Below are 8,351 nucleotides of genomic sequence, written 5' to 3' on the forward strand. Positions count from 1 at the left end.
TTTTCATGAAAAATTCAGAAACTAATCTTTCAACAAAAGTTCTCGTTCTTTTGTTAAAAGTGAGAACTAAGTTCTTAGGGGGGCAGTAAGAACTTAATCTTTCCAAACTTTTTTGTTGATCACTATTCACAATGCATAATAAAAATACATAACCTTAGTATTATTAATAAGATATAATATAATGTTACTATAACATAATATTATAATTTATAATATTATATTATATTTTTATTTTTATTTTACTAATATAAGTTATATTATACAGTAGATATTGATTATATATTATATGTAATATATAATATTACTATATTTATATTATATATTATAGATAACATTTATTTATTATATTATATATAATAAATTATATTATATAATAGATAACTATCTTATATTATATTATATTATATATAATAAATATATTATTTATAATATAAATATCTTATAATATATTATAACAAATATTAAATAAATATTATATATAATATAATAATAATATAAATTTAATATATATAATATATAAATATCTTATATTTTACTATAGGGTGTGGTTTGTATGAAGCCGATGCTCTAACAATCAAATTAGAGCCTACCTTCAAATAGTGTCGAGAAATGTGGTTTCAATATTGGAAATCTTTGTGATAGCCTTGAAATATATTTTTATCTCTAATTATAAAATTTAATGCTTCAAAATTAATGTAGATCAAGCATATCTATGAAAACTTGAAAATCTTGAAAATTGACCGTCCAAAAATGTATTACATGATGCACTATTTTCAAAACTTGAAATTTATTTTTTTCTCATTTCCATGCATCTTGATGTCGAGATGGTCAATATGAGGATATTTGGGCATCAAAACAACCTTTTCTAGTGAAATTTTTGAGGTAGGCTCTCATTTGATTGTTTGGATCCTCGGCTCTATATAAACTTTTCCCTATACTATGTATTATATATAATATATAATGCATATTTATTATATTAAATAAATATTATATATAATATAATAAATAATAATATAAATATTATATATTATTACAAATATCTTATATTTATACTATATATTATATATAATATATAAATATCTTATATTATATTATAGGAAATATTATATTATATGTTATATATGATACAAATATACATTAATAAAATATATAAAATATATTATATTATATTATATATTATATTATATATTATATTATATTATATATGTTATATATTTATATTTAGGACGATGCTGAGATTAGCTCACTAGCTCATGTGAACTTATGAGCTCAACGACCCAAATTGAATCTGGGCCGATCTGACGGTCACAACCTCATTTCATATTTTAATTTTAATTTTTTTTTCTATGAATCAAAATAACTTGAAATTTTAGGTGTGTGTTGTTCAAAACTAGAAGAATCTAATAAAAATATCAAAAAAATAATTTGTAATAAATAAATTGATCAAAATACCCTTAAAATATTTCTAGGGTATTTTGGTCAATTCATGTGTTACGAATTATTTTTTAAATATTTTTATTAAGTGCATTTTGATAATGGACGCTTAAAATTTCAAGTTATTTGAATTTGTAAAAAAATAAAATAAAATTTAAACACAAAATGAGGTCGTGACCGACAGATCGGCCTAGATTCAATCTGGGCCATTGACTCATATGTTGATATGAGCTAGTAGGCTGATCTCAGTATTTTCTTTATATTTATATGGTTAATATGTATATATTATTAAACACAATAACAGAGCTTTCTTCTAGCAGGTTATCAAACACAGTACCCAGAACTTATGTAAACTTTCCATAACAAAACATTCAACTTTCCAAAAGATATCTTTCATAAAAACAAACGTGCCCTAAAGGTAGAAGTTTTTTATGCGCATGGAGAGATAAATATAGGAAGTGTGAAGTTTATTGTACAAAAAAGATCAAATGTGCCATCAACCTCTACAATAAATACTTTTAAAAGTAAATAAAGAAAGAAGTATAAAAAAACAACAAATTTTAAAAATATAAATGTTTTCATACCATCAGAAATAAAGTATAGAATAACAAATTGGAGAAATATACTATTACAAAAAATTATAATTAACTTATGTATCAAAAATAGAAAGTAAGAAAATGATATTGAATAATATCAAATAATGAAGAAAACTATATACAAAATAATTTGCTGAAAATTGAAAAGGTAACCTCTTGACCAACTTCAATGATAATTTACAATAGAAGAAGTCAAAAATCACGAAAAACCCAACATCCACCAAATAAGATCAATATCTAGGGAAATATATTAGAAAAAGAAAACTAAACATAAATAAATTAATATGTCATATGTAACTTGCAATAAATATAAAAAAGTTAGAAAAATAATACACTTTTGGAAAAAAAGGAAAAAGTTTGTATATGGTTGCAACCTTGAGTGTAAAATTAAAGTGCACCTAAAAAATCTATTGGAAAAGGTTATTTTGACGTTGCCCTCAGATTGATTACCTCGATATCAATATTTATGGATATAAAAAAAAAGAAAAAAAAGATTTAATTTTAAAAAATAGTACATTTTGCAACACATTATCTGGACCCTCTATTTTTAAGATTTTTATGTATTTATAGATTTAATTGATTTGAAACATCCTTGAAATTTAAAATTTTATGATTAGCTATGAATATAGATTCTCAAGCCATCCTAAGAATTTTTGACACCAAAGTTACATCTAATGATAAAATTTAGTAGTGTGTCTTACTTTGATTGTTTAAGGTTGCAACCTTATGCAATCCACACCTTGAAAAAAAATATGCTTATAGGTATAAAATAAAATAAAATAAAAGGAAAAAAAGTTAAGACATTGTAATACCATAGTAAAAAATACAAATAAATAACAAAAAATACAAAAAAAAAAAAAAAAAGGTAGAAATTAAAATAAAAAATTTCATATAATTCATCAAAAATTGAAAATTCTAAATAAACTAGTACAAAAATATTCATACTAACAAGATTTCATCTCTCTCTTAGCTAAACTCTAAAGTGATAAAATAACATCTTTTGATAATACAAATAGTACATCACTATTTAAATTCTAAACATTATAGAAAAAAAACAAAAATAAATTTAAACTTGCTTTACCTTAACGGTCACGTTTGCTTCACCAGTAGTTGGTCCATCTTCATGGGCTTGACTTGGGTTTTCAGTACCAACGGGGGACTTCCATAATCAAATTAAACTAAAGGTTTGAGGAGTGGACACTAGAGAAAGAAGGAACGTGAATGATAGAAAGAGAGCTTACGGATAAATATTGTCTCCCAAATATTTACTCTGGTCATAATTAGTAGATATACCTAAATTGCTATGTTCATAATTAGTAAATATACCTAAATTGCTATTGATTAACATGAAAGGAGTAAAGAAGGGAACAGATCGAACATAAAAATAGAAGTTTAGTTATGGACTTATTAAAAATAAAATTCATAAAGCCTAGTTTTATTTTTTGGAAAATAGTTTGATATGAGTGCAGCCCTATCCAAAGAAGTAAGGCCTTACCACGTCACTCATAAAAAATTGCAATTCAAGCATTAGAAAAACCTTTACATCAGTCATTTTGGTTTGAACATTATTGGTTGTGAAAAAAAAAAAGATTTCAAACTCTAAAAATAGTGTATAGGTAACAAATTATCTAGATCATCCATTTTACCTAAAAAATGAGTGTTCATAGATCTACAAGATTTGTACTATTTTTTGAGTTTCGAATTTCATTACGGGTGTTGGAAATTGATTTTAGAGTTACCATGAAGATTTCCATGACCAAAAGTGCTCTTTGGACAAAGATTTGAGGTGAGGCTTTATTTTATTTTCATAAAACCTAAGCCTAATAGGAACCTCATCATTAATATTTTATGGAAAAAGTTTACATAGAGCCGAGGTTCTAGATAATCAAATTAGAGCCCACCTCAAAAAATTCATTAGAAGAGGTTGTTTTGATGCTCAAATATCCTCAAATTGATCATCTCAACATCAAGATGTATGGGCATGAGAAAAACATGGATTTCAAGATTTGGAAGAGGTTGTTTTGATGCTCAAATATCCTCAAATTGATCATCTGGGACATCAAGATGTATGGGTGTAAGAAAAACATGGATTTCAAGATTTAGAAATAGTGCATCTTGTAATGCATTTTTGGATCGTCAATTTTCAAGATTTTCAAGCTTTTATAGATCTGCTCGATCTATACTATTTTTCATGCTTTAAATTTTATAATTAAATAGGAAAATATATTTTAAAACTATCACAAAAATTTCCATAATTAAAACAACACTTCGACATTATTTGAAGTGCACTTTACTTTGATTGTTTAGAGCCTCGGCTCTATACAAACACACCTTATTTTTATATCCCAAAATTCTAGAAGCTGATCGGATTTTCTCTCTGTCAATTGTAGTACCCTTGAATTCCTCTTCTCCTTTATCCTTTCCATCTTAAAATCTTTGCTTAGATATTCGCCTTTCAAATCACAATCGTAAGAAAGCTTTTGCGTGGTTTTTTCCCCCTCGATAAAAAAATATCACACCCAAAAAAATCCTCTCCAAAAAGATACTCAGTTTAAACCAATGAGAGTAAAGATTGAAGTAGTAGTGAAGACGTATATTTTTAAAGGGTGGGGTTTGTATGAGGTTGTAAACAGTCGAATCAAGGTGCACCTCCAAATTTTATCATAACATGTAATTTTAGTGTAAAAAATTCTAAAGATTATCTGAAAATCTATTTTCATCTATAATGATAAAATGTTAAACTCTAAAAGTGGTTAAAATCAAGTAGATCTATAAACATATGAAAATCTTGAAAATAGATGGTTTAGATAATGTGTTGCAAGATATACTATTTCCGGGACTCAAAAAAAAAAATTTCTTTTGCCATATTCATACATCTCGATGTCGAGATAATCAATTAGAGGGGTTTTTAATATTAAAATAATATTTTCCAATGAATTTTTGAGATACATCTATATTCTACATTTGAAGGTTGCAATTGCCAACAATGTTTATAACCACCACCTTTACCCAATCAATCAACCACCTTATTAGCGTTACCAAACCATGATCTAAATTAATGTTGTGTCAAGAGAAGATATCTCTTACTTCATAAAGGATAGAAGAAAATCTCCATAGGGCCTTAGACTCACCTTTGCACCAAGTGGTCGCATTAGAGGAATCTCATTCTATTATTTTATCCATATTAAAGGAGCTCATCAGTCTCCTTGGAACATAGAAATTAAGACCCACCACAACTTTGAAATTTATAACAATATGTTGTATCGAAATAGACCAGCAGTTTTTATGATTTGATGCCCACTCCATATCCATGGCAATAATGTTGGACTTTAATTCATCACGGCCCAAAATTTTGTCCTCAAGAGTCCTATTGCGTTTCTTCAAATATTCCACTGAATACTAACTATGAGTGATATTCATAACAGCTTCCCAACCTTAGGACTTAGTGCGTAAATATTTACACAGGAATAATATTTACATATGTAAACACTCTGCATGAAAATGTTTTGCAAATTTTATTTTTACCATGTTTGTTAACACATTTGAAAAGCGTTAGTATTATCAATTACAGATGTTTGGTAACTAATTTGATATTTAAATATATTTTGTAAATATATTTAATATATCAATATTATATTATTAAACAAAAGATAAGAAGTGGACATGTGTCGTAAAAATAAGAAGGGACTCTAATGTTATAGAAGTAGTAGAATATATACCCCATATTGTGAGTGAAAAGTAGAGAGAGAGAAAAAGACGATCTCATTAACAAAGATGATAGTGGTTCTAATTAACAAATGAATAAACTAACATTAGATTGTTAATATAATTGCTTCTTTATAAACAATATCATTAAAGACCTCATAAAAGATATACTTGCAATATACTAAACACTTCCGACCAAATCATTTGTAGATGGTCCTTAGATAAAATGTTTTTAAATGTCTTTACTTGTTTATTCAATTGTATATTATTTTTACATTTGTGGTAAAAACATTGATAACTTACCCACATAAGACCTTTGGAGTCTTGATATTGATATTCTATTTGCATTTGTGGTGAAAGCATCGATAACTTAGATTGTATAGTTTTAGTTCAGGTATGGCACGGCCCCGCAATAGAGACATTTTTGTTCAACTACACAAGTAATTGGTTCGAAATTGAAAATTGGTGTGCTAGGGAATTGTTTTGAATTTGGGAAGTATCTTGACTAGTGATTGGGTTTACAAGAAATTTGTATCGTATAGATCTTACTAATTTCAAATTATACAGGTTTGACTCTTAACGATCTTAGTAATAAGATCTTTGCAATAATATAAACAATTTCTCCATGGTTTTATAAATGCAGCTGCATCGTTGATTTTAAATGCGGCCGCATAAATCGTTATGCACTGACATTTTGAGCCTTAAAAAGGTGGAAAAGGGTTTGTTTACTCAAAAAAAAAATTGAAAGGGTTTGGGGGTGTATTATACTATACTCTCCCCAAACAACTAAAAACAACCACATATGTAGTTTTTTTTAAATCATGAATACATAAAAGGGAAATGTTTCTATATTTCTCCTATAGTATAGAAGATCTATGCTTCCCCTACCATTCAGCTGTCTAATTTTGATCAAGATAGCCACTCACTGTTTGATCTTAGATCCGGCATCTCAAAGTATTTTATTTTTAGTTTTTTTTATACAAATTGTATGAATATGAAATTTGGTATGTGTCATCTTCTAATTGGGGCACACCTAAAAAAAATATTAAAAATAAGTTTTTGATAAAATAAAATGATAAAAATACCCCTTGAAACTTTTAGGGGTATTTTGGTTATTTTATTTTATTGAAAATATTTGTTTTATATTTTTCGCTAGTGTGAGTTTAATAGTGGATTGGGTGTCCAAAATTTGGTGTCAATATAGTTTATAAAAAAAAGTAAAAATAAAATAATGTAGAGATGTGACATTTTGATTAGAGCAATCTTAACCTTCCATTCAGAATGGACGGTTGGATAAGAGGAAGCATGTAAGTTTCATGTGGTAGGGGAAGCATATAAAGCTTGCCCTAAAAAAACATAGTGGAAAATATTTTTTATGAAATTCTTAGATTTTCATATTGCTTGATGATTAGTTGTTGATTTAAGTCTATTGGGTGTTGGGTGTTGATTTGGAAAAGTTAGCGACATTTAGAATGATGATCCACATGGAGACTCTCAAGATATATATTTTTTGACAAGGTTTCGTAGGAATGGAATTTGAGATGTAATGCTATGAAAGCCAGCGATTGCTGCTTTGACCCAAGCCCGATTCATGACTCTCAAGATAGTTTCTCTTATTAGGATTTGAAATTTAGAATCTCAAGAGTTGATAATAATTTATCTCGAGCTTGACTTTTGAACTCTTTAATCTTCGTAGATTTTTAGTTATTTGTTTGCGGTTGCAAATTTGTAATCATAGTTGTTAAATATTTTATTAAACTAGTTTAGTTTCTAATTTCTATCAGGGGATAATTGATACATAATCTTCAACAGGTGATACTTTTGAAGTTAAGAAAAAAACTAAATACCTACTATCACATAGATCACTTCCATATTGTTTTCTATATATTAATAAATTTATATATATTATATCTATTGATAACGTCGCGGGGATGCACATGCAGCATCTGACACCTAAATACCAATTTTTCGATGTAGCATCTAAGATGTATTAAAAATATATATGAATAGATATGGCAGTAACTTTTGTTTTGTTATAACAAACAAGAAAATTTATAAATAAACATGTAACCAAAAAAAAAATTTAATTTATACCTCATCCTTTCTGTTATAAGGAGGAAGGGCAATGGCAGAGTCCTTGTAGCATAGGTTCGCTCAATGTTTTGATACTGAAATTGTAAAATATGTAAATAAAGACAATAATCCACTCATAGTTTCAAAAAGCGCTAGGCAAAATGCACTAGGCGGGTCGAGGCCTGGACCCCAGAATGTCCAGCGCCTAGGCTGGCCGCGCTGGCGCTCAAAACCTGGGGTGACCAGTTGAATCCAAAAAATATTCTACAGTTATATGTCTTATAAATATAAGACCTAGGTATTCCAATTGGATTCTACAATTATATACTATATAAAATATAAGAATAGGTATTTAAGGCATATCAGAAGTGAAAGTATACTGCACATTAGCACACACTCCATAAGCGTAACCATAAGCCGGCCCATAATCCATATCTAATTAAAACTTCAAATTTATCATTCATAGTTCAATCAAAGTTCAAAGTTTAATAATTACTCAACATTCGTCATCAGAAAAATTAGGGTCAGGTGCATTGGCAACAC

This window comes from Amborella trichopoda, chromosome 2 (genome assembly GCF_054954075.1).
Source record: "Amborella trichopoda isolate Santa Cruz 75 chromosome 2, AtrichopodaSantaCruz75HAP2 v2.0, whole genome shotgun sequence".
NCBI classification, from domain to species: domain Eukaryota; kingdom Viridiplantae; phylum Streptophyta; class Magnoliopsida; order Amborellales; family Amborellaceae; genus Amborella; species Amborella trichopoda.